At 44.4% G+C, this 26,150-nt stretch overlaps 1 protein-coding gene across 13 annotated transcripts in view; it reads right to left on the bottom strand.

Moving 5' to 3' along the window:
- The window catches only part of ptprdb (protein tyrosine phosphatase receptor type Db), a 190,703-nt gene that overhangs the window by 90,617 nt on the left and 73,936 nt on the right, over positions 1 to 26,150 (bottom strand). The window contains exon 1 of one of the 13 annotated variants that reach the window (XM_065959145.1): positions 24,666 to 24,818. The exons of the other annotated variants lie outside the window; for them this stretch is intronic. The gene's annotated coding sequence lies outside the window, so the exon portion shown is untranslated. Of the gene's footprint in view, positions 1 to 24,665; positions 24,819 to 26,150 lie in introns of those variants that run through there. 13 annotated transcript variants of the gene reach the window in all.

Here is a 26,150-nt window from a genome sequence, read left to right as displayed (position 1 = left end):
CTACATATTAAACCTTGGTAACCATGGCAACGTGTATGCAGTTTCTCCACTTGCAGTGCGATGATTTTCCACGACCCTTCAGAAAGTCAAAGACGGTCAAAAGCAGTTTTAAGTGTCTCTCACCTCGGCCTCGATCTCGTCTTGTAAGCGACAGAGAAAGAGGACTCTGAATTTTTAAATCTGGACCAGTCAAGACCTCAACTGATTCACCTGTTCACATAATGACTGTGAGCAGAAGCAAAAGGGTCAGGGTGTCTGTATGTTCACGAGTTTTCATATGTGTGGCCGAAAAACTAAAAAGGGAACTACAGGTGTGAAAAGAGATCTTGTCTGGGTCCCGATGTGTTTCACTCCATTTCTGTGTTTTTTGTTTTCAAACCTGTTGATTTGAGCGTCTGTATTGCCTTCATCTCCCGTTTTCAAAAGCGTTGTCTGCTGTCTGCGTTCTCTCTCAGCGTCTTGTAAAGCGGCGCTGAAACCAAACTGGTGTTCTACAAACAGGAATCACTTGTACCTTCCAATTCTTCCGCCTTTCCTCCGTCTCTGTTCGGGCTGTTTTTTTTGTTTTTTTTTGTCGACAACACTTTGATTATCTATTTGAGCTATCAAAGCTGCCCGCTGAAGCGTCGCTCAAAAGAACAATCTGCTAAACACGCGCAGCTCGTCGCGGATAGATAACGAGCAGTATGGAAATCCCATTTTTCAGGAAAAAAAAAAAAAAAAAAAACGCCAGCAGAATATAAAAAGTCTCTTTCTCTTGTGGCACAACAAACCAAACAAAGCAGGAGATGGCTTGAAGGGAGAGTGTTTGTTTGATGTATATGACTACTGAGCACATAGACTCACGCACACGCTGATTACCAGTGATCTGTCATCTCCCCCGCCACTCTCAAACAGACTCCACAAGGAACCCCTGAGCGTGTTTTTTAGAGAGAAATGTTGATCTTTAAAGTCACACATACACCGTGTCGGCGTCTGAAGGAGCGTCGGCTGATGACATCATGCTGTGACAGGGAACATAATTGCCTCTGTATATGTTTGACTCACCTATTTTTCGCACCCATAGAGCAGCCAAATGGTGTACATATGTACTGTGACCAATGTGTGTGTGTGCGTGCGTGCGATAAAGACACAAGGCGAGAGAGAGCCAGAGAGAAATCTCCAGGAAACCACCTCCTTGATTTCCACAAACGTGAGTCACACAGTTAGTGTGTGTGTGGGTGGTACATAAAGCAGCAGTGTCTTCTGCAGATTCTCTTTTTCTGTCCAATGCATCCGTTTTTTCTTGCAACATATTACGAGATAATAAAGTCCATTTTGGGCCCAGTTCCCCTCTTCCAATGAAAGAAAGAAAATCCTGTTTTTTTTTTTTTTGACAGATGGCCTAGCGGTTAGGTAGCACCTCAATGTACAGAGGTCCAACCTGCAACTCCTTTGTCCCACTCTCTCCCCGAATTTCCTGCCGTCAACTGTCCTATCTAAACAAAATCAATAAATACAAACCAACCCCACCCAAAAAGTTCCTCAGAGAAGCTTTGACTGTCTTCTAGTGTAACATTTCAGGTAGTGTCTCACCCCTTTAACCGATATTGGAAACTGTATCAGAACATCTCTAACGACATGCATGCACAGCAGCAGAAGAAGAAAAAGACCCCAGTGAGACCCCTTAACTCTCCCTGAGAACAAATGACCACAGTGTTGTTTTTTTTTTTTTGTGTGTTCCGGGAGATGGAGCCCCAAAAAACTCTGAGCAGTCATTTGAGTCGGGCTTTCAGGACACTGGCAGAAACAAGAAATCAATAAGACAAAGGGAGAGGAGAGGAAGGGAAAATGTGATTGATTGAGACGAGGATTTGGGCTGTCTGGCTATACTCAACTTATCACTTCCTCTGGTTCCCCAAACACTCTGTCCTCTGCCGTCCCTTCCTCTCTACCTTCATTTATTGCTTCCTTCAGCCTCAGACGCCTCTCCCTCCCTCACTCCCTCCCCTTGATTTCCCCCTTCCTCCTCGCCAACCTATTTCTCTCACTTTCTGTTTTGGCTGTCTTTATTCCTATCTCCAAAGGCCCAAACCAGCTATTATTTCTCTTTTATACTCGCTCGCTCCTCGGCTGAGTGAGTTGTGGCCTCACCAGTATCTTGTTTTTCTCCAAAAATGACTGAAACGTCAATCAAATATCCTATTTTTTTTTTTTTGGGGGGGAGTTATTACTTCCCTTGTGCCCAAAATAAGAATCCCACAGCTAGAACACTTTTAGATTTCGAGTCCAGCTTCCTTTTTCACATCCTGTATACATTTTTTATTTTGATCTCAGAGTTCACTTTGCAGGCATTGCTCTCATTCTTCTCGCGTCTACCTCCTTGATGTTTGAATAAAAAGCTGTTTTTAGTCCTTCTCCCCCCCCCCCCCCCCCCCCCCCCCGCCTTCAAAGTCGCCTTGTCTTTTCTGCGGCTCCCTGCATGAAAGCGACGGTCCCCGCACATGAAAAATGAAAAATCCTCATTGTTAAGGCGTTCGTTGAATAATGTGCAGACCTTGACAAAGGCAGAATTTGTGAGCCAGCCTGGATGGGCGATTGCTGGAGGGGGACGGTAAACATCGTTTTTCTTGATGCAACAGATGAGGACAAAATCCAAAGACGGCGCGTTTGCATCGGTTTTACTTCGGCGGATGATAAATAAAACGTTTTCTTTCTCAGCCTCAGAAAGCGACACGCAGAGTAACGCGGCCCCACCGGCTTCACAGAGCGCCTGTGGACTTTTTGCCTTCGAGGAAGCCAATTTGATCGCATCAATAGCTGCAGCGTCTCCAATCCACTCTCTGATTGTCAGTCACACAAAAAGTGCAAAAAACGCCTCCTGCTACTGCTTTCCAGTCCGTCACCATTCATTTCACTTCTCTGACTGACGTTTCCCTGACAGGGGAGCCGAAGTGCTCCGAACACCTGGACCCTGTTTAATGGCTCTATTAGCAGGCTGTGGTTTCATCAGCTTCAAAGCCAGTGGGGGTGGCTCCAGTTTTTCTCTCCCATTCGGATGATGAAGTGTCCCAAATAGCGGAGAAGCAGAAAAAGTGTGCAGTAAGCAGAGTGCTGAATGTGGCCAATCGAAGGGGTTAAGCCAGCTGTGACTAACAGGCGCACGCTGGGCCACTATTGGACCATCTCTGGCAGCCGTCCACGATATCGAGAGAGAAGAGGGAGATGGTAGACAGAGAGAGAGGAGTGGAGTGAAGTTGAGTGGATTAGCGCGAGGTGGGGGCGGGGCGGGGGAGGGATGACAACATGTAATTACCTATTTACCCAGCCTTTAGTGGAAACCTCATCGAAGGCTAATTGAGCGGTGCATTAGTGAGAGGGTCGTAAAGATAGCAGCAGGACTGCAGAGGGGGAGGGAGGGAGGGGAGAGATGGAGGGAGAGAGGGAGGGAGGGAGGGAAGATGAGAGATGAGCACCGGCTGACGGGGCGAGAAGGTTAAAAGAGAGGGAGATGGAGACTGAGAAGGGTACAGTTGGAATTTAATGGGCGAGAGGAAGGAAGGAGAGAGAGGGAGAGAGTGAAGTAATGTGGTCGAGAGTGTGTGGCGGGGTCGCTCTGTAACTGGAGAGCTGATGGAAGCTATTTTAAGTCAACTCCAAGAAGATTCTTTCACTGAGGAAACTTTACTTAAAGGCATGGTTGGTTAATTTTCTTCAGATCCACTTTTTAAGATTTTGGTTGAGATTGTCTTTAGATCCTGACAGAAATGAATAACTTCCACCAATGTCTGCCACGAGGTACCAATCTGATGAACCAATCAGACGCCTCCCTGTCTCCCTGCTTGTTGGCTACTTCTCTGAGCTGAAACATTTCCAACGTTTTGGTGCAATTTAGAATTTGCCTGCAACTTTTCTAAACTATTTTTTCAAACCAAATACTGGGTGTTAAAGACTTGCATTTTTGTGGCCTTGGTATCCAAACAGGTATCCACATTGTTCAATCTTCACTAGCATTCACAGAAGTTTAGATTTCTGGTATGGTGACAACCCTACAGAATGTCTGACTCTATTTTAACTTCATATTTCTAGAGCTTATTTGAAGCTTTGCAAGTGAAGTCTTCATCTGCAGACAAACAAGGACAGACCAGAAGTTTAAAATACTTCACCAGATGTAAACATTTCAGTAAAAAGCTTTAATTATAGCACTACAGGAAAAAGGTAGTGCTGGCCTTCTCCTGCATGTGTGTTAGATGTGTTTTTGTGTTTCTCATGGCAGCCATGATACTCCCGGCCTGCAGCGGCACACACAGTACAGTAGAGAGCCTTTATTTCCAGGGGGAAAGTGGCACATCGGAGGCAGTCATCTCTGAAATGTGTTTTAGTGCATGGATGGATGCATGTATGAATAGATGGAGGGAGGGAGGACGAGAGGGAGGGAGGGAGGGAGGGAGGGAGGGATACATGTATGGCTGGATGAGCCTGCAGTATGGTAACGCTGCGACTCCTGTGGTCCTGTCACATGCTGCACACACTGTACCACTACAGACACACATCAGGGGACACATGTGTGCCGCCACACACACACACACACACACACACACACACACACACACACACAGCTACCGATTGAGCGGGCTGGGTGACCTCCACGAGCAGGTGGAATATGGCAGTAATAATTTACAGGGCTTGAGCGGCTCTCACGTCAAATAAAATATGGATTTCCTCCAGAGCAGAAGTGGGCTAACCCTTCAATAACTGGACCTTTTATGCACACTGTGCTCCAGTTAAAACCCATCAACCACAGCCTCTTCTATTATATACAGTGCTATCCAAACCGGGTGTTTAGTATTGGTTTGCCATCCCGTGTGCAGCCCCTTTTACCTCCCATTTTATGCCCTCTAAAGAGCGTATCTACCTGTGGACTGACACAAGCCAGCGTGCAGGCATTCACAGAGAGAGCAGCACACACACATCCATCACCCTGCAATGAACTTCCTGGTTTTTTTTTTTTTTCCTTCCCTGAGTGAGAGCAGGAGGAGGATGAGGAGGCGTCAGAGGAGCCATGCAGCGGTTCATGAATCAGGCTTTATGCATTCACTGAATTCCTCGGTGCACCACATGTCAAGAGATGGCCTTCCTATTGTGTCGGGAAAAAACAAAAAAACACTTCTTTTCACCAGCAGCAGATTGACTGTAACGCCAGATAAAGAAGAGCTTCTCTGTGAATGTAGGAAGAACACTTCCTCCGTACCTCCCTCAAGGTGATTTCATGTGGCTAAAGTGAAAACATGTTTTCATCTCTCCTTTGCTTCCATTCTGTTAAAAAAAAAAAGAAGAGAGAAATGGCCCGAAGGAGCTTCAAAAAGGAATCTGACAAGTCGACTAAAGCATAAAATAACAATAACACCAAGGTCAAAGGGGATGGGATGGACAACTGCGTCCAAAAATACATTTCTTGATCAATCTTCTCCAATGTCATGTTACAACGGTGGAGAGAGAAGGATGGGGTTACAGAACCTTTCTCCCTCAGATTGATTTTGGCCAGCAGAGGAGTGGGAGGACATGAGAACGACTCGAAATACCATGCAGGGAAATGCAGGATAAATGGAGTTTTTTTTTTGTTTTTTACTTGGATTTTTCTTGATATGATAACATACGACAGAATTATTTCCAACTCTGAAAGTAACCATGACTTTTACAATTAGAGACGCGACATGTGCACTAAACTAGATGATGTCGTGCAGACGAAGCTGCCGCTTTAAATCTGGGAGGAAGTTTGATGAGAAGTAAAGCGAAGCGCAGACTCTTTAAAATCTTCTGTGAGGAGTTTTCAGGTGGTTATGAAACAGACTGAAATTATTTTTGTTGCTACTATGACGCCTATAAAAGCCGACAAAACCATCCGAGTCAAGATTGATAACTTCCATATAACTATTTTTAAAGCATGTAACCGCTGCCACCGGGTAGATATCAGATGAGGTGAGTTAAAGCATAAAGCCTTTGTTAAAATCATTCACAGCACAGACTCACAGCAGGAGGTCAAACTGAGCACGCTGAGGTTTTCGATCAGAAGACTCGACTTCCACACGAACAGAACAAGATCAGCAAAGCGATGAGAGGTGCCGCTTTGTCCAGAGGGGGCGCCAAAAAGGCAGAAAACCAAAGCTCTTTAAAGGAGTTTGAAATCAATAATGATAAACAAAATGTCAATATGAGCAGAAGAAAGGATAATTAAAAGTATGTGAGAAAAAAAGTTGCCTTGAGATGAGTCATCCACTTTTAATGCTACATACAGGGATGGTGTTGGCGACTCATTTCGGTTGGTTAAACACAACGTTGAATTAAGATGATTTAGCTAGTCAAAGGTTTAGAAAACAGTCAAAATGAAGACCAGTGTATTCAACACTACTTCACACTTATTCACAGATGAACGATGTGAAACTGGTTCGCTACGTGTGGCTAACATTAGCTGCACTAGCGCAGCCAGCCTCCGGTCCTCCTTACAGGTTGCAATAAATTACATTCAAATGTCTAAAGAATTACCATGTGATTTTATTAATGTGTAACCCTATCAATTAATTAATTAATACATAATAATCCTGACAATTTCTCAGACTATAAAAGTACTGTACAGCCCCATCTAGTGGCGGGTCAATGCGTTACAGCTAGGACACAACATATTTGATCGTCGTTTTGGGCCTGAATGGATACAGATATACGAAATAAGTTTAAACGATTAGATATTGTGGCCCTGCCTAGCGAGGGTGACAACTTTAATCCTTTAAACGGCTAACTGGCACATCCCCAGTTTCGGTCACATACATGCCAAATATTCGGAGACTTTTGGTTTTATGCTACAGTGTACACAAAACCTCATCATTTCCATCGGTGGTTCCTTTAGATGGATAAAAAAGTAGCTTAGTTTAAAAGGTTGGAAGTGTGACAGCTGAAGAGAAGCGGCAGAAGGGGAAGCGAAGATCTCATCCCTCCGAGTTAAAAAGAGAGAGAGAGAGAGAGAGAGAGAGAGAGAGAGAGAGAGAGAAGAAACCCACATCCCCTCTGGCTCAGTAATTAAGACTGGGGACAATAAATATGTAATGGGGGCTTTTTCCACCAAGTGCGGCCGCTGCTTTCCCTGCTTGGAGATGGGACCGCAAGGGAGACAGGCCCGGGGAAGAACGACTAAGTACACTGGCCATTAAAAATGGATGCAAGAGGAACACCGGCCCCGACTGGTTCTGTCCACCAACCACCCAGAAAAGTTGTGATGGGAGTTGCCGTGGTTACAGGGTTCCCAAATGGTCCTCGGTTGTCAGGGCGAATCAAGTCAGACATCCGAGCGAGCAGGCCCCAGCGCTTCCTCCCTGTCTTGGGCTGGCTGCCGCTGGGGGCACCAAAAACTCGAAAGATGTCACGGAGGAAGGAAGTTTGGAGCTACAATGTGAGCGTGTGCGTGTGTGCGTGTGTGTGTGTGTGTGTGTGTGTGTGTGGCTTTAAGATGTGAAAGTGTAAAAAGAAAGGAGAGAGAGAGGCAGAGGGTGTGAGCGAAACAGGCCAGCAGAAGAGACGGAGGGACTGACATGATTTCCCAAAGTGCCCCCACAGAATTCCGGTAGCTTCAATAAGTGCTCTCTCCATCTCGACTGCATCCAGAGGTTTTATATAACAGCAGGCCTCGATTTTTGAATCTCATCACTTATTAACTTCAAAAAAAAAGAAAAAAGAAAAGAATAAAACCATGACGTGTGCCCTGAAGATAAATCAGTGATGAACGTCGCTGCCGATCTGTTAAGTCCGTTCAGAGACGAGTGAGAGCGAAAGCCAAATACAGATGTGTTTGTTTTTTTCTTTTTTTCAGAGAGAGCAGCTGCAAAGATTTCTTTAAGAGTCTTTAGCAAAAGAAATCCAAGCAGCGTGTTAGCGTAGCTTAGCGATAAGACCGGGGAACAGAGAAACAGCTGGCCTGGATCTATGCACAGGTAACTGAATTCTCTTCCTCTGAAGCAAAGCAGCTTGAGAAACACTCAATTTCAATCATTCTTTAAGCGAGGTCGTCAACACTGAAAAAAACATTTTTACAAAGAATACAATCTCCATTATTTTATGAGTGACAGTCAGGAAAAAGTCCTAACGTTTAGAACACATGAAAACTATTCTGACAATCCCCAAACATCAGTGTGATTCTCCAGTCACTTTATCCGACTCGTATGTGACATTTCCATGCTGCAAAAGGAAGAAAAAAAGAGGGTAACTGTGCATTCCTGATAAGAAAACAAGTGACATTTGTCGTCCTTTTCAGTAACTTGTTATTTATGATATATAGTCAGGAAGACTTTATATTTGACTTCACGATCGGGTCTGCTTATTCATCCCTCTCTGCACGCTCACTCACATTTCCGCTGTCACTCTCTCAGGCTGTCACTCTCTCAGGCTGTCATTTTCTCTGGCTTGTCATTGTGTAATCAGCTGTCTCTTTAGCGGTACTCATCAAACCAACGGCATGGCGTTCCTCCCTCATCGTCAGCCTATCATCGTTCTGCTCCCCTTTTAAATATGATTCTTTCTCTCCTTTCTAGTTCATCATGCAGATGTTTCATAAACCCCTCCACCTCCTCTTCTTTGCAGAATCATCGTCCCTCAATTCTTCACCCATCCGGTCTCAACAAGTCCTCAGCTTCACCACCACCAGGGTATGGACTCCATGGGGGGGGGATTTATTCTGTTGACGCTCAGAACTGAAACTCTCCGATCACAACAACCACCCCATAGAGTCCAAGAGCCCGTCAAGTCTTTCTGTCAAGTCACATTTCCATGTTATCCATTGTAATAAAGAATTGTCTCTGCTCAAACAGCAAACGTCTCTGTCAATGCTAAAACAACTCGAGGCTTCAGAATATGCACGCACATTTTGACGGGGTCAATTTTGATTTCAGTAAGAAAATGCAAAACAGTCAGACGCTAAAAAATGCTAATAAGCTTTCTCCCGTGCAGAGTGTGACTTAATGCAAAGTGTGCACGCCTTCCCACAGGTGAAGTACCTGCAGCAAAGCCAGTTCACAGTTTAGAGAACTGATTAGCTCCTCAGCTGCAGCACTAACCTGCTGATCTTTACTTATTGACTTCTGTACACAGATTGTGTTGTGTTTTTTTTTAGCATGTTAAGTGTTCTGGTGTACCTTTGTAGTCCAAGATGACAAATTACGTTTTAGCAGGCTTTGGTGCATACAGGTAAAACGGTTCATTTGGAACGCACCAGCTCGTGTCGACAGCATTCCTCTTGATGATGATGATTTATCTGTCTCTATAGAACAGATATATCTGCATCAAAGTGAAGCCAACACCACATTACAGATCAAACATTTAAAAACTTGGGAGCCACAAATCTGCCAGACGCTGCGAGTTCCCAGAGGCAATGCGTCGTCTACCACACGATGAGAGGGGCTCAGAGATCGCTAACCTGCACATGTCACTTCAGCCCGTCTCAAACGCTCGTGTGGTCCGACGCCTCTATTCCACAGCTTACATCACTCCGTCTACCAAAAGGTTTGTAAGCTGCCACCGTGTGAGTTTTGTTTACTCGTCTCATGCTCCACTGCTGCACCGAGAAAGGCCGATACAGAAGCTTAGTTTGGGGGCATCTGTCAATCAAACAGACACCAACACGCCCCTGCAGGGAGGGGGACACTGACAGCAAAGGAACATTTGGGATTTTTTTTTGCCACTACAGACCTTTTACTCTTCCTTGTTAATAATTTAAAACTTCTAACAACACAAATAAAACATGTTGATTTGAATAATCGTGTTAAATGCTGCTGCTGGTTTGGAAGGATCTTTGCGCATCAAAACTTGAAACTGCATTAAAGGACTTTGCTCTTAAATGCAGGGAAGTATTACGATGAATTATCAATACTCAAGGCGACTGGAAGTATCTTGAAAACATCAATTTTGTTTTGCACATTCCTCCTCTGTGACGGAGAGGACAAGAAAACTGCAAGACGAGGTGAAGTGAACTCATGCAGGAGCTGGAGAGCCAGAAAAGTGTATGATGTGTGATGCCAGGCGTGCATACAGTATGGACCATATGTGCATGTGTTTTCTCTCAGTGTGTGTGTGTGTGTGTGTGTGTGTGTGTGTGTGTGTGTGTGTGTGTGTGTGTGTGTGTGTGTGTGTGTGTGTGTAGGCCTCAGAGGAGAGCAGGCCTGTATGGTGCTGTACGTGTTTTAATAGGTAACGACAGCAGTGCAGTGGTTGTCTTACAGTAGAAGAGACTTGGGGGGGGGGGGGGTATGAAGAGAATACTGAGGAGTAGAGGGGGTACCATGGGGACCTTCCTCTCTCTCTCTCCCACACACACACCCACACACACCCACAGTGACATGCAGCGCACACAATCACACCGCGGGCTCCATGACATGAATACAAAAGCTACTTGTGTGATGATGGAGACTGACAGAAATGTTGCATGCTATCTCGCAGCCCCCCCACGTTTGATAAATGGACACACACCGCACGCAAGATGGATGAAGGGGGGGGGGGGGGGGGGGGCGCTGTCGATCAAAGTGCGGCCTCGTTTCTATGTGTCACTGATGCTCCTAATGACGTCATCAATCATGACACGGCGCCATCGGGAAGGGATTTAGGGGCCAGGGGGTCAGGGGGAGAAAGCCTATAGGCTGAATGCACGTGTACAGTAAACACTCTCTACTGTATAAACTGTCTCTGCAGAAGGTCAAACAGCAGCTTTATTTGCGCCGACAGCCTGAGCATCGTGCAATGCATTGTGTGGAATTGATTTCAAGGGGTTAGGTTAAGAAAAGGAAAAAAGGTTTTCTGCATGCATCCGATAATGATGAGGTGCTGAATTCTGATGATAGGTATAATATGATCCTCTGACGTTGGCTGATTTTTTTTTTTTTTTTTACTGTCAAAGCTCGTTTCATCGGGGGTGAGGAGATGAGGAAAAAACTTCACAACACGCGGCGGCTGCATCCTGATATTATAGCGTGTGCTTCACCTCGAGGGCGAGAGAGAGAGAGTCAGCTGTTTAATGTTCACCTACTCCCCGGTCGGTCGGTCGGTCGGTCGGTCGGTCGCATACATGGAGGGAAAAATATGTTTCAGCACGACTGTTTCTCAAGCTGCAGGAAATACAAAGAGACTTGAATTAAACTGCAATGTAAACAGTGCAAAGCCTCTTACAAGCATGACCATCATATCGGATGTAATCTATGACATGCATGAGATAAGCAGACCTTCAAAGAGAGGCATAGATATGGACATATACTGTACGTGAGTTGTTAAGCTCATGCAGTGCAAGTCCATCGCATGCATTACATCAGTTTCTCTTCATGGCATTAAAGAGATATGTGTAAATATCAGATACTCATACCATCTGTTCAAATTGGAAAATAGAAGAGGAAAGATGTTGTGATTTGGAAAAAAAGAGCTGAATGAGAACACACAAATCTACTGAGGTGTTGGCTTATCGATTAGCCGTCGGTATCGCATGGTAGCTCGTGACATGATGTGATGTGATTAGCGATGTGCAAAACTGACCAAATTGCTACACGTTGGGCGGCCGGCTTTGTTAAATAAACGCAGCGTTTAGCATGAGAAATCCAACATTGTGACACTATGTGAGAGTTTTAAAAAGGAAATCAGCAGAACGGGTTAATTAACAAAAAAGACACTGCGGCTTTCATTTCTGCAGCGATGAAAGGAAAGTTTTCATTTCTGCTGAGAGTTCTGAAATCTGCTGACTGGAGATGATGTTGCATTACGCTGGCACGGCTGTATAATGGACTTTTATATTAGAATTGTTTGAATCCATTAATAGAATCAATGACACATATCAGGTTTCAGTGTCAAGTCTTCTTCAATCTTTGGCTTTTCATTCATCATTTGGCAGCGAACGTTTGAACGACTGCAGGCCAACTCGAGGAAACCCAACGTAAACCCACTGATTGGTGGTTTGTGAAGAGAACATACGATAAGCATGGATTTTAAACTTTTTTAGAGTTTAAAGGCGCAGGTTTAGCTCTGTGGTTTCACCCGTGGGTTCAAGTCAGACCCTGAACATTTTCTGCATGTCACCCCGCCCCCCCCCGCCACCCCCCCCACTCTCTTCTCCCAATAATTCATGCAGCTCTCTACAAGGGTTGTCATAATGCAAGACTTTAGTAAAAATCCAAAGATCTGGATACCTTGTTACCATGGCAACAAAATACAAGTCCCATAGGCACCCAATATTGGGTTTGTACTGTATATGTCTTGTTTTTGAAACCATTTAATGCAGGCAAGCTCCTTCACGCTGTCAAAATTCACCAATTTGGCAAAAACATTGCCAACATATTTGTGCAATTAAGCAGCCAGTACTCTCTCTCTCTTTTGCACTCGGCAGCTTCTGGTTAAAACTTTGACTGAGGGATCTGGAGTTGTTTTTAAAGCTTCTGTAGGCTACCTTTTGCAGCTAACGATCATTAAAATAATGGAGATTGTATCGCTTTCTTAAAAAAACATGGTATTGAAAAGTATCGAACACATTGACCAGTTTACCCTCATATCCAAATAAAGGCAGAAAAAAAGACCAAATTAACTCTTCAAGGCTTTCCCTACTTCTCTTCCATGTTCCCTCTTTTACCCACAACTTGACTCATTTCCTCCTCTTCTCTGCAGCAGCCTCCTTGGCAAAAAAAAACAAAACAAAAAAAAACACAATGACAAATGCTTCTCACATAACACAATACAAACTCGCATCAGAGAAACACTGATACAAAAGAAAAAAAGCCTCATAATCACGAAGGGACATAATGATCTAATCTGTCACTTCCTCAAAGTCTGATAGGCCCATACATCAGCAACATGGAGAGTCATCTATCACGGAGCGGCGGCAGGTTATGGCAGCGTGCTGATGGATCGGAGCCGCGGATAGAGAGGATGACTGAGTCGCCCTTGTCGGAGTTATGAAAAGGAGAGAGGGGGGGCGAGAGAGAGGGGGGGCAACTACACTGAAATGTGTTCCAAACAGACTTGTTTGTCACACTTTGTCATCGAGGGACTTAGAGGCAGTAAACAGCCCGTGTGTGTGTGTGTGTGTGTGTGTGTGTGTGTGATGAGTGCACACTTATTAATCACACGCACGGCTCATGAGGGAATATATAATGCTTAAAGGTAAAAAAAGAAAAACCCCGCCATGGATAATGAGACTCTGTGTGTGTGTACTGTATACGCGCATGAGCTCCCATTCAGGGGGAATGTATGTGTTGTGGAATCCAAAGCATTTGACCCCAATCTGTGCGTCTGCATTATTTATAGTCTGATGCCAGCTTTCCTTTTGTTTGTTTTTTTCAGCCTCTTGTCTGAGGAATCGATGTGTGGGAACAGGAAGAAGAAAAACCGAGGAAAAGAAGAAGAGCACGTGGAAAAAGAGCACTTTTCTGAACAAGCTGTTTTTTTTGCGGTCTCTATAAGTAAACACAGCCAAACACATCAAAAGCATTCAAGCTAATTGATTGCTTTTGACTATCCCGAAGGAGTTTAAAAAAAACAGTTTGGAATATACAGTTAGCATGGGCAGGGGGTTTTTATTTAAAAAAAAAAAAAGGAGCTGTCCTCAAGCTGTACACACACCAATAAATGCACTTTACAGTCCCCTCTTGCTTTATATCTGCACACATACACACACACACACAGAAGCAGAAACAGTCCCCCCTTTCAGCGAGTGGAGCTGGCGGGGCAACAGTGTGCATCCTCAGAGACCCGCTGAGGCCAAATCAATGGCAGCCAGCAGCCTTCCACAATGAGCAGCCACCATTTTACTGGCTGCCACCCAGCGCAGCAAGAGAAGCAGCTAAATAGTCTATGAGGAGGCTCGGCGGCTTACAAAGAGCACACGCGCCGCACCAGGAAAAAGAAAAAAAAGAAAATATATATATATATATATATCGCTGTGTTGCAGAGTGTCTGTGTTTGTGCAGCAAATTTGTTCGGCAAGCTTTATGTATGCCGCTTGTGTGGTTCGTGTGTCCTTGTGTGCATGCAATGAGTCCATTTTTGGGGGTAAGGAAGCTTATCATAAAGTGCCTTGCCTTTCTCTGTGTGTGTGTGTGTGTGTGTGTGTGTGTGTGTGTGTGTGTGAGTGTGTGAGCTGATGCCAATACAGAGAGGTCGACTCTTGAATTCCAATCAGAGAAATGTAGCTTTTTTGCGATTCTCATTCGGATGATTGTTCTCTCTCATGTGCTCTCGCAGGCGGCATACGTTAAGCTCGACCACAAATAAATCGCCCTCCTTCCCCCATCCCCATCCCCATCCCCATCCCCCGACACACACACACGAAAAACCAGGACATTATCAGTCATTATGTCTCCCTTTCTCTTGCACACACACACATAAACACGCTTGCTGGCATGGCCGACCGGTTTCTAATCGGTGAATCAGCATATCAGCCAAGAAATGTCAGATTACGGTATAATCCCGTGTTTTAGTGCCTTTGACTCACACACGTATATGTGCGCGTCATGATTTTTGACACTATACCCTATTATGTCTGCCGTAATGGGGGGGAAAAGGAGGCCACGCAAATTCCTACACACACACACATGTGCACACAGACAGTTTTGGGGGGTCAGGGGGCGAGCGAGCTGTGCAGAGTGAAGGGGCTCAATCTGTGCTGTGACTGAAGACTGAACCTCACTGATGTGTCGCCGTTTGTAACAAAACAAACAGCGCCGCCGCGACGACTGAGGGGCCAATTTAAAGTGTCTAATTAACTTATTTGATGACCAGCAGCGGCTTAACGAGCTCCTTCTCTCTCTCTCTCTCTCTCTATCTCTCTCTCTCTCTCTCCGTGTGCCTCGTTAAATGACTCACATAAAAGCAGGAATTTGTTATTATACATTAATGAAATGTTTCTCGATGATGGGAGGGGTTTGAGCAGCAAACGCAGAGAGTGCCACGAGTTGAAATTCCTTTCCTCACTGTTTTCTTTTATTTACTTTTGGTAGCACTTGATGTTTTAGTTCAATCACTTCCTGTTACAGTTTAATGACTTTGTTATCTTTTACTCACTTTATGGTCCATTTCAGTCGATTGTGTTTCATTATTTACAAACTTTTATTTTCATTTTGGTCAGTTTATGTTTCATTTAAGCCTAAATATCTTCCATTATGACATTTTTAATCACATTTTACTCGTGATGTTACATTAGAGACTCAAATTCTACACCAAAGTCGACTGATGTCACATATGACTGACTTTTTATTACATTTTTTATGACTTAACGCGACATCTTTATGATTCATTTATGCATGTTGGGTTTTATACATTTTCTATTTTTTCAGTCATGTTATGTTTCATTTAAGATACTCTATGTTGCAGCATTCATTTTGTCTGATTTTCATATCAGGTCTTTACATCTGCTCGATGCTTTCATTCATGCACACAATCAGGATTTCTGTCTCTGTTCATTGCATCATCACCTCAACTTCCCCAATACAACTTCTTCTGGTGGCGCTGCCCTGCTTGCGACCCGGACTCTTTCAGCTTTCTGCCTCTTTTAGTTCTTTTTACTTTCCTTGTTGGGCTGTTTTGCATTAGTATGTGCCTTTCTGTTCACTTTTGGATTTGTTTTTCTGGTGTTTTTTATTTCTTAATATTAGAGGAAGGAGCTGAATGTTTGGCATTTCAGTCCAAGACAAATTTCCCCAATGGAACAAAAAAGTATGTTGCATCGCATCGCATCGTACCGTATGGTATCTTACCATAACGCATCGTAATCCATTTTATAGAACTGAACTGTACCATACCGTATCACATTGCATCGTACTGTACCGTATTGTATCGTATCATAACACATCGTATCACATCGCACAGTAACACTGACTCCCTTGGCAACATGTTGTATATTGCAGTATAATCTACAAAGTTTTTGTTTTAATTAAAACATAGATATATATGTTTATATGTGGTTCATATCTTCTATTACATCATTTTATTTTCAATTGGTTTGTTTTATGTTAGGTCATTTTTTTGACAGCAGGAGTATTCCTGTGTTTCCATTTCTTATTCTACGTTCATGTTTAGTGTTGTGCACCAAAAACACAGCGATAAATAACCTGTACTTGTAGAACTACTTGTCAATGAATCCTGACTCTGCCTCTTATTGATGCGATATGTGCATAGGCTTGTTGATTTGCATAATTGCATCACAGAGAAGACAGAAAACTGAACACCACCCGCTAGAAGCTCCATACATCTTAGTCTGAAGTCAAAACCGAGGCTCCATTGAAAAAAATACTCCTCGCTTTATCGACATCTAAGCCGAGACAGGCGCTGAGCCTCGTCTGTAACTCTAGAAAGGCAACCTTGTTATTTTCAATAAACCTATTACAGGAGCTTCTTATGAAAGGCACGGGGGAGGCCGGGGGAGTCGGTTAGGTGTCTCTTTGCTTTGGCCGGGAGATTCAGAGGATGCAGGGGGGGAAAATGATGCCAATGTGCACACCAGGGGATGTATTAAATGACCGGCCTAATTTAATATTGCAATATTGAGAGACCTGCTGAGGCACTTCCTGCGTCTAAAGGCCGTCCTGGAATGGAGGAGTTGGGGGTATTGCTGCGTAAGGGGTTTGGGATACATTAGAGAGGAAAGGAAGTGATTTCATGGTGCGTGTTTACAAGTTGAATGATGGGTGCACTATAGCTATGCAAAGACACGGTGTTTCATCTAATGCATTGGTGCATCTTCAGATATGAGTGTTTCTTTAATGTTCAAAGTTCTTCCTGTGATACCAATACAACAGTGTCCTTAATTAACCTCCAATACTGCCTAAAATGCTGCAGGTGGGGGGTTAGGGTCCCCGAGCACAAACCTCTAGTGTTAAAACAATGACGTCAATGTAAAAGTTAAAGAAAACTGCAGTTTCTAAAGTGTTCACCTGAGGATGTATGCAAAAACCAAGGTATCACCATAAGGTCCCATATTAAAAAAAAGCACATTTTGTGTGCTGTCTTGTAGACCAGTGTTTCTCAACAGGTGGGTCGGGGAGCAGGGTTTTTCTCAGGGGGTTGCCAAAGTGCGCCTGATGTTTTTTAAAGGCAGAATGTGCAACTTTTGACATAAATACAGCAGAAAACAAGTGTATCTGTTACAGAGACACATGTATTATCTCTGTAAATATCTCTCTGAGTCATGACTGTCTCCAATGAGTGAGAAGCCCGAGTCTCGCTAGCTGTTGTTGGGCCGTGTTCACATCATGTTTCTGGACGGGACGGCCTTGAGTTTAAAGCTGTTTTAGTCAAGGATTAGAGAAAAGAAGAAGAACATACTCACTGTTTATTTGGATGTCACAGAGGTGTTTTTAGATCACGGTCATTCTGTGTCAATTTATGTGCAATATGAGTTAACTTAAGTGTGCTAACATTAGCATGCTAACACAACAATGCAGGACACAGGCAATTGCAGCTCGAGCAAAGGACAATTTTTGTACACCGATTGCGCTTAGTGGTCCAAACTGAACACTTTTTCATTAAATAAATCTGCAGGGTTGAAAATTAGCAGAAATTTGGGTCATGATTTTTCCATGAAGGAGTTGCTGGTGGGTCCTGAGGTTAAAGCAGTTGAGAACCACCGCTGTAGACTGCTAAATTTAGCTTTTGTGCTAATGCCAGCATATTTACATAGATGCCTAATTCCGGTTATGTTGATTAACGTGCACAGCCCAAATCAAATCCATTCAATCAATACATTAAATAAATGAATAAAGGGATACTCAGTGTTAGCCGATACTTAAGTATTGGAACATCTTCTCACTTACTACAAGAACTGCCGTGCTGCTCCATTTGTTAATCTGTTTGATGCTGCAGAACATCCATACATCCCCTAAATGTGCTGCTCACACACCCGCTGACACATAATGTAAAACATGTAACACACACACACACGCACGCACGCACGCACGCACGCACGCACGCACGCACGCACGCACACACACACACACACATTAAATCTAGCAGATACGGCAGGACATTTCAGGTCAGGTTTGTACATTTTACATTCATGCCTGCAGCATTCTGTCTCCACGAGGGCAGAACATGTCTAGTAATTTTGAATGTTTGGTGTTGGTAAAGAGATTATTCATTCACATGTGTGCGCGCACACACACACACACACACACACACACACACACACACACACCGCATGTCTAACCAATACTCACATCCTGTAAACCTTAACAGCTCATCAGAGGTCGCTCCTTACTGTGAGAGTTAGAAACAGAAATAAAGTACACTAGCAAGACTTGAGTGAAGAAAAACTTCACACACACACACACACACACACACACACACACACACACACACACACACACACACACACACACACACACACACACACACACACACAAACATCACACATCATTTAATCCCAGGTGCCTGAGGGAGTCTGAGGGAAATGGGGAGGCAGAACATAATTCTTGAACACGAACAACAAGAAATGGGATTTGTGTTGGACTCTCAGCCCCCCAGAGAGAGAGAGAGAGAGAGAGAGAGAGAGAGAGAGAGAGAGAGAGAGAGAGAGAGAGAGAGAGAGAGAGAGGGGAGAAGGACAGGGGAGACGAATGACAACAACAGGATGAAGGATAAACGAAGCGACAAAAAGAGAAGAAGAAGAAAAAAGAAAAAAAAGCTCAGCTCAACACTCTTATCCTGATTCAATTGGCCCAAACAAATAAAAAAAAAACACAATCAAAGTCATTAATTACAAATCTACAGACAAACAAGTGTGGCAAGGGCTAATCCGAGGCAGGCAGGATAAACGAGCAGCAAAGAGAGAGAGAGAGGCTAATAGAATTAATGTGCAGCGGGTGATTGGTGGGAGCCATTTTGGGGCAGCCAGTTGCTGCTTGGCTGTGCTGTCTGTGAATGGAGAGGCCCGAGCCAAGGGGTTGAAGCCGTGCCATGGCAGGGACAAGCGGAGGTAAAGGCTCCCACAGGGGATCCAAAGCAAACACTCTCTGCCCATAAAATGGACTGGAAAATTCCTCGCTCACGCCTGAAGCATTAATCCGTAAAATGTTGGTATGGATGTCTGTTTTGCTGTACTCCATCGCTGATTGATTTAACACAATAGTGACGACTCACACTGGGTTCACATGTAAAGGCCCTCCACAGTTATTGTTCTGGAGGTTGGTAGCTCTTTCCAAGTTATGCATGTGTGCATGTTTGCCTTAGCAGTGATGGCTAACACAGCTGAGTAAAGAAATGAGCGCCACAGCACTTTGGGAAAGAAATCCAAGGAAAACAGCTGCAGCACCGCGATGTTTGACTGACGTCTCATCTCTGGGAAAAATTCTGCAGAAGTGATCGCTTGGCGTCAAAGATGTTGCCAAAAGAGGAACAAAAAACAAAAGATTTGGGTGGCTGCCCTTGAAGTGGTTAATGATACATATTCTGTCGCTCCAAAAGTAAAAACACACGTCTGGAAGTTGTATCTGTTGGCGCTGCCCACGATCACAAAGTTTTTTTTGCACACATCAGACGAGTTTTTTGGGGGCTGCGGTGATTAAAGGAGCGGATAATACGATGTAATGCAAACACATGTCACACAGGCGCCACTGTATGGAGAAGATCAGAGGGGGGGGTGTGTAAGATGAGTGAGTGGGCAAAAGCCAAAAGCAAAAGGAAATTAGAGGGAATGCATTATTAAACAAATAAATTGCTTGAGAAAAACGGAGAGGACAGAGAGGAGAGGAGGCCAGAGGAGAGAGCGGCTGTAAACAGCAGCAAATCCTCTGGCGGAGAGGAAAGAAGTGATGTGGAAGTCCTGCAGCCGTGCCACTAAGCCCCCCGCTGCAGATTAAACTGTAGAGTAGTAAGGAGGGAGGGAGGGAGGGAGGGAGGAGAAGAGAGACAGATAGAACGAGAGAGGAAGAAAGAAGCAGGAGAAAGAACTGCAGAGGGGGGAAATAAGGCTTTGTGGTCTGGCACCAGTCTGCGATGTCAAACTATCATGTGTGCCGAGGGGATGGAAGGCGATGGGAGAGGAGAGGAGAGGAGGGGAGGGGAGGGGAGAGGAGAGGAGAGGAGAGGAGAAGACAGGAGAGGAGAGGAGAGGAGAGGAGAGGAGAGGAGAGGAGAGGAGAGGAGAAGCATGATTGAGAAAGAGGGAAAAAGAAAGCATTCAATGTGAGGGAGAAAGTGGGGGAAGAAGGGAAACACAGCCTCTGTGTGTGTGTGTGTTTGTGGAAAATGTAATTGTTGTGGTTGTTCTTGGCTCCTTCAGGGTGTCTCCCTCTGATTGGAACATGAGGACATGGGGGGGGGGGGGGGGGGCAGTGAAAAGATCACCCGACCACAAACTCTGTCTCTGTCATTGACTCTCTATTTTCTCTCTTACTTATTATCTTTTTATCCCCTCTTTTTCTTTGTCTGCTCCTTATTGTGCGTATCAAATATCGTACGGGATGAACAACACTGTTAAAAATGTCCTTTGGCAGAACTGTTTACTTGCTTGTTCCGCGACTAAAACACTTAAAAAAACAATAAAAAAGGGAAAAAAATCAAAGAGGAAGAAAGAGATTTGTCTTTAGAGAAAGAGCGACAAAGCGAGAGCAGAAAGAGAGGGAGAGAAGAAGAGAACGAGAGCTACAGGATGGGAGACAAACAGAGGGAAAACAAAAAAAAAGCAAGAGTGGAGAACAGACGAAGTGAGGAAAGTCTTAAGTTAAATTTTTAATATCGCACCATATGCTCTCTCCACAGGTGAAGACGTTCTTTTCTGTTAATTACCAATGCACAGCCTGTATGTGGGCGTGATTGCGTGATGGATAGATGAAAGCAGGAAGAAAAAAAAAGAGAAAGGGATGAGAGACAAAAGGGAAAGAGAGGAGGCAGCGACAGATAAAGCATGAACAAATAGATCAAACAGAGAGAAGACGAATGTAACAGGGAGGTGACAGAGATGCATACTATCGATTGGGCTGCTGGAGAAGTATGTGAGTGAGAGAAATGTGGGGAGGAGGAGGAGGAGGAGGAGGAGGAGGGGGGGGGTGTCTAGGAGTCAGACAGAAGAAGAAGAAGACGACAGACAGATGATAGGGAGAGCTGGGATGGATTGGAAGCTGTCCCCTCCCCTCCTCCACTGCCAGGTGAATCAATAGCGCGGCTGCAGCCCCCCCCCCGTCCCATCTCCTCCTCCACATCCCTTTCACTTTAGGAAGAACGCTTCACAGCTGGATCCCGGGCTAACCGTAGCCGACGCAGGATGCTCCCCGCCTGCCCACTCTTGCTGTTCTTCACCACAAGGCCGTCGCTCGAAATAGCCTCTTTGAGAAGCTTTGCATATGCAGTTTGATCCTTGAGAACCAGCTAAAGAAATGTATGCTTAGTTTTCTACTCCTCTGCATGATAAGACAAGAAGCAGACTAAACTCCTGAGCTTTATAACGGCAAACTTCTCTTTTCTGTTCCGTATAATCTTTCTTTTTTTTTTTTAAGGCGACCCGAGCAAGCGATCTGTTGACCTGCTCATGTCTCTTCCTAGTTTAGACCGTGCAGGCCTGGTCTGTGGGAACCAAACGCACAGTCACTATAATTACCATCCGAACCCATAACATCCCTGACCTTAACATCACCTCCCCTAACCTGACCCCACCCAAAGGGGAATGACACGGGACCTTTTGCAAAATATATACACACACACACACACATATATATATATATATATATATATATATACACACATGTACAAGTGCAGGGAGGCAGTGCCACACAGAAATGCGCTGACAAACATGTAACGCACACACACACACACACACACACACACACACACACACACACACACACACGCACAGCTGGCTCTGCAGACACTGGCATCCATCACATCTTGTGAAACTTAATCTCTCTGAGAGGAGGAACAGCTGCAGTGACACGCATGCACACACACACACACACACACACACACACACGCACACACACACACACGCACGCACACACACACGCACACACACACACAACCACACACACGCACACACACACACAACCACACACACGCACACACACAGTTGGAGATCAGCTGGGGTAAAGCACTTGTTCATCCACAGACTGGCATGTGACAAGCCCCCTCTGACCTGAGAGAAGCAGGCCACCGTCATAAAACAGGTTGTAGTCCCCTCCCTAATGCCCGCAGAGAGCAGCAGAACAACCTCTTTTAATTACTTTCTTTTCAAACTACACTTATTTTTACACGAGGAATGTGTATTGAAGAAACAAAGCTACTTCATTTACCCTCAGCCTCTATAAAATAGAGAATCAGAGGGGCTTTTGGTTCCTGTTTTCATACCACAGTGACAAAAATACAAGCCCTAACCTGAATAATGAGAAACTGTTTTTAAATACTAACAATGAAAGCAAACTCCTGTTGCATTAAACAAGCTGCCAGTGTATTTCCTCTGCTCTCAGCCTGATTGTAAGAGACTCATAGACGTGACTTTTGCTCCTTTATGATGCGGCAAAAAGACAAATGGAGAAACGGGGGAATTTGCCGATGCGAGGAATTGAACGGACCTCCGCTCGGTGGTTAAAAATACGATCTGTATTTTTATTTTTGGTACTTTAAAATAGTCGGCAGTATCGCTCAGTCTGAAGGGACTTGGGTTTTGGGAACCGGAGGGCTCAAGTCCCGGTGCGGACCAAGTCTGGAAATTTGGTCTGGTAGCTGGAGAGGTGCCAGTTCACTTCCTGAGCACTGTACCCTTGAGCAAGGCATTGGATTCCCGCCAGCTCAGGAGCGCTCGCTGTGTGCAGCCCCCCTCACTCCGTCACTCTGACATCTCTCCATTAGTGCATGTCCACAGGATCCTGTTTGTGCATGTGTGTGTATTTCAGCCTTATGTGTGTGTAAGCATGTCTTAATAACAGAGTGCATATCTTCTTCTTCTTCTTTTGGACACTATGGATCATTAAAACAATGGAGATTGTATCATTTTTAAACATGTGGTGTTGGAAAATATCGAAGTATCGAACATGTTGGCAACCTTATATACTTACTAATGCCTTATACTTCTATATGTATCCATAAATAATGCCATATTCATTAAATAACAGGAAATGACCATGGGCTGGGTCATTAAGAAAATAGCAGGTTGAAGTTTGATTCTTCTGGCATGTGGTTCCTATTGTGCAGGTTCTTTAGATAGCAACACTTTATATGCAATTAGCTGAGAAACTGTATGCATGAACTGTTTGCATATATTCATGTGTAAGAACCTCTCGCACCCCTCGCTCTAAGATGCGTGTGTGTGCGTGTGTGTGTGCGTGTGTGTGTGTGTGTGTGTGTGTGTGTGTGTGTTTGACATCAAACCTAACTGCTGTAAAAATACTTGCATGATTGATTTGTAAGCTAGTGAGGTCTGTAATGCTGCCATAGACATTGTTTGAGCAAGACTGCTGACTGCTGCCGGACACACACACACACACACACACACACACGCACGCACACACACCAGCACATTACAGCACATTACAGTCATTGAGTTTTGGCAGCGGCGTAGAATAGAAGAGGAATATAAATGTCATGCATCAAAAGCTGTCAGACACAGATCTTTGCACATCTCACAGGTGGACGAAGACGATGAAGGCTGCTTAAATCCAGAAAAAAAACCCAATTCATGGAAATCTTACATAATAAAATATATAATCTCAAATTTTCTATTTCCAATATCCTCTGTGAAACATGTCTAAATGGATTTGATACCGGCTGGTGCAGGGGAAATCCACAGACAGAAATTCAGCCTCATAATCCACTGTGGCCTATTTGAGTCTAAAGTGTTCATGCAGTTTTGCATAAATTCTCAGACAGCCCACTCACTCAGTGCCATTAACAAATCCCACAGCTTTGTGTCTGCACCCTCCATCATATGCCCGTCCTATATGTGCTCTGTGTGTGAGTGTGTGTGTGTTGTGCCGGTGGCATCGCTTTCGGTCGTGAGGAAACACCTCAGAGCATGTTTTGAGAGGGGGAGCACCCATAACCCCCCCCCCCCCCCCCCCTTCTCAGCAGGCAGCGACCCCCAGTGAAAACCAAGCCTCCTTAATCTCTCATTTAAAAGCTCATTTTCTGCAGCCGCCTCATTGCATGTGAAATGTAATAACATCACAGTACATTTGACAAGGGATGCAGGGCAGTAAAGCAGCGTTTAAACTGTTCTACTGTATGCTCCTGTTACTGTGGAATCATAGGGAATAAAGATGATAGTCACAAGGCAAGCTCTCATACAAATATGGGAATGAATGCATGGAAAAACAAGCATCATTTTGGACTTATTCAAGATCTAACTCACTGTTGACTGCTGTTATTACAATCTCCTGACTTATCGAATATTACAGAACTATCACATTGATTTTTCCGCCTGCATCATCCCATAAAACAACTCACTATCCAGGCTGTGAGGCAGACATTAAGTGTCAGTCTATGTGTTTGACACCGGAGGACTGACACACACACACACACACACACACACACGCACACACACACACACACACTCTTAACCGAATAGAGGGCAGATGTGAAGGCGCTTATCACGGGAATCATTAGAAGTTGATGCTCCATTGTGCATGACAAGAAATAACCCGAAACTATAACAGTCCAAAAAAATAAAAAAATAAAATAAAAAAGGATCACGCGCTCACCATATCAGCATCCCGCCACGCGCCGTCGTTGGAAAAAAAGAAACTCGCAGTGTGGAATAGACTCGAGCTCTTTTCGTCCGTCCGTCCGTCTGACTGTGTTACTGTTGTTACATCCACCGTGGCTGCAGCCGCTCTGCCCAAATAATCCAGCACCGTGCGTCTGTTTCCCTCCCTCCCCCCTCTCTCACTGTCTCTCTCTCTCTCTAACCCTCCCTCCCTCTCTCTCTCTCTCTCTCTCTCTCTCTCTCAATCGTCGCTCTCGCTCTCTCGCTCCAATAATTTCCTACCCGGTGAGTCTATGAGTCGGTAAGGTAGCTGCTAAATCCCCCCGGTGTGGTGGCTGGAGCGAAGTTGGCTGCAGATTTAAAGCTGCAGACGCCGAGAGTAAACCATGCGCCGTTATATATGATATTTTTTTATATGGGAGGGGGGGGGGGGTCGTCCATAATATTGTGAGTGTATGTGTGTGTGTGTGTGTGTGTGTGTGTGTGTATGGGGTACAAGTGATCACTTCCCCCCCCCCTTGGTGAGGGACCAAATAGTCCTTGCGGATTGATCAATGAATGCATATCATGTTATCTTAAGCCATCTTGTCACATGGTTTATTCAGCTTTAATATTTGATGAAACCAATAAATGACCCAGTGCACTGACGCCAAGCCCACTTTTTAAATAACACTGGAAACAAGTGCAATCGATAGGCTGAGGTACGATGCTTCAGTTTAAGATGTTAGATAAGGGTCATTATCACGTTCTCCCATCACGTTGTCTAACCTAAATCTAGATAAATCAACAGATTTAAAGGGGTTTTTTGGGTTAATGCCATTTTTGGAGATTAAGGAGTAATCAGAAGTAGATAAGCAGGTTTTTGAAAATGATCTTAAACCGCAACATGTTCACCTGGAAATTTCATTTAAGGCTCACAATTTCCAAAAAAAAGTGGTCATAAAAGAAATCCATGGGGTCCACAGAGAAGAAATGTTTCACCAGAGTTTTTTCCAGAAAAGATGTGAGGATTACGGGGAGTTTGGCATTTTAATCTCAAAAAGTTTCTCGGTGCAGACGGTCGTATGATGAATCTAAAATAAAATCCCCCCAAAAATCTTCCCAGATGGGACTAATGCTTGAAGCGCTTAGGGCATCACAACGTGATTATAAACCTACCAGTAATAATCGTGTGAGTGGTTTAACTTTGTGTGTTTGGACGTCGGGCTGAGCGATTTGTGCGGCCTCAATGAGTTGTGTACAACTTTAAAGAACGTCAGGATTGTCTGCACGGACAAAGAGGACGGACCAAGAAGGACTGAGGGTCGTTTCATAACACACACACACACACACACACACACACACACACACACACACACACACACACACACACACACACACACACCTGCACACAGACTTATCAGGATGAGCTGACCTAGAACACCAAACACAATCAGCGCTGCAGCAGATTCCCATCAGTCCGATGTAAATGAGACAAAGG

Source organism: Labrus bergylta, chromosome 1 (genome assembly GCF_963930695.1).
Source record: "Labrus bergylta chromosome 1, fLabBer1.1, whole genome shotgun sequence".
Taxonomy (NCBI): Eukaryota; Metazoa; Chordata; class Actinopteri; order Labriformes; family Labridae; genus Labrus; species Labrus bergylta.
Note: the sequence above shows the minus strand (reverse complement) of the source record. Positions and strands in the feature narration are given on the sequence as shown.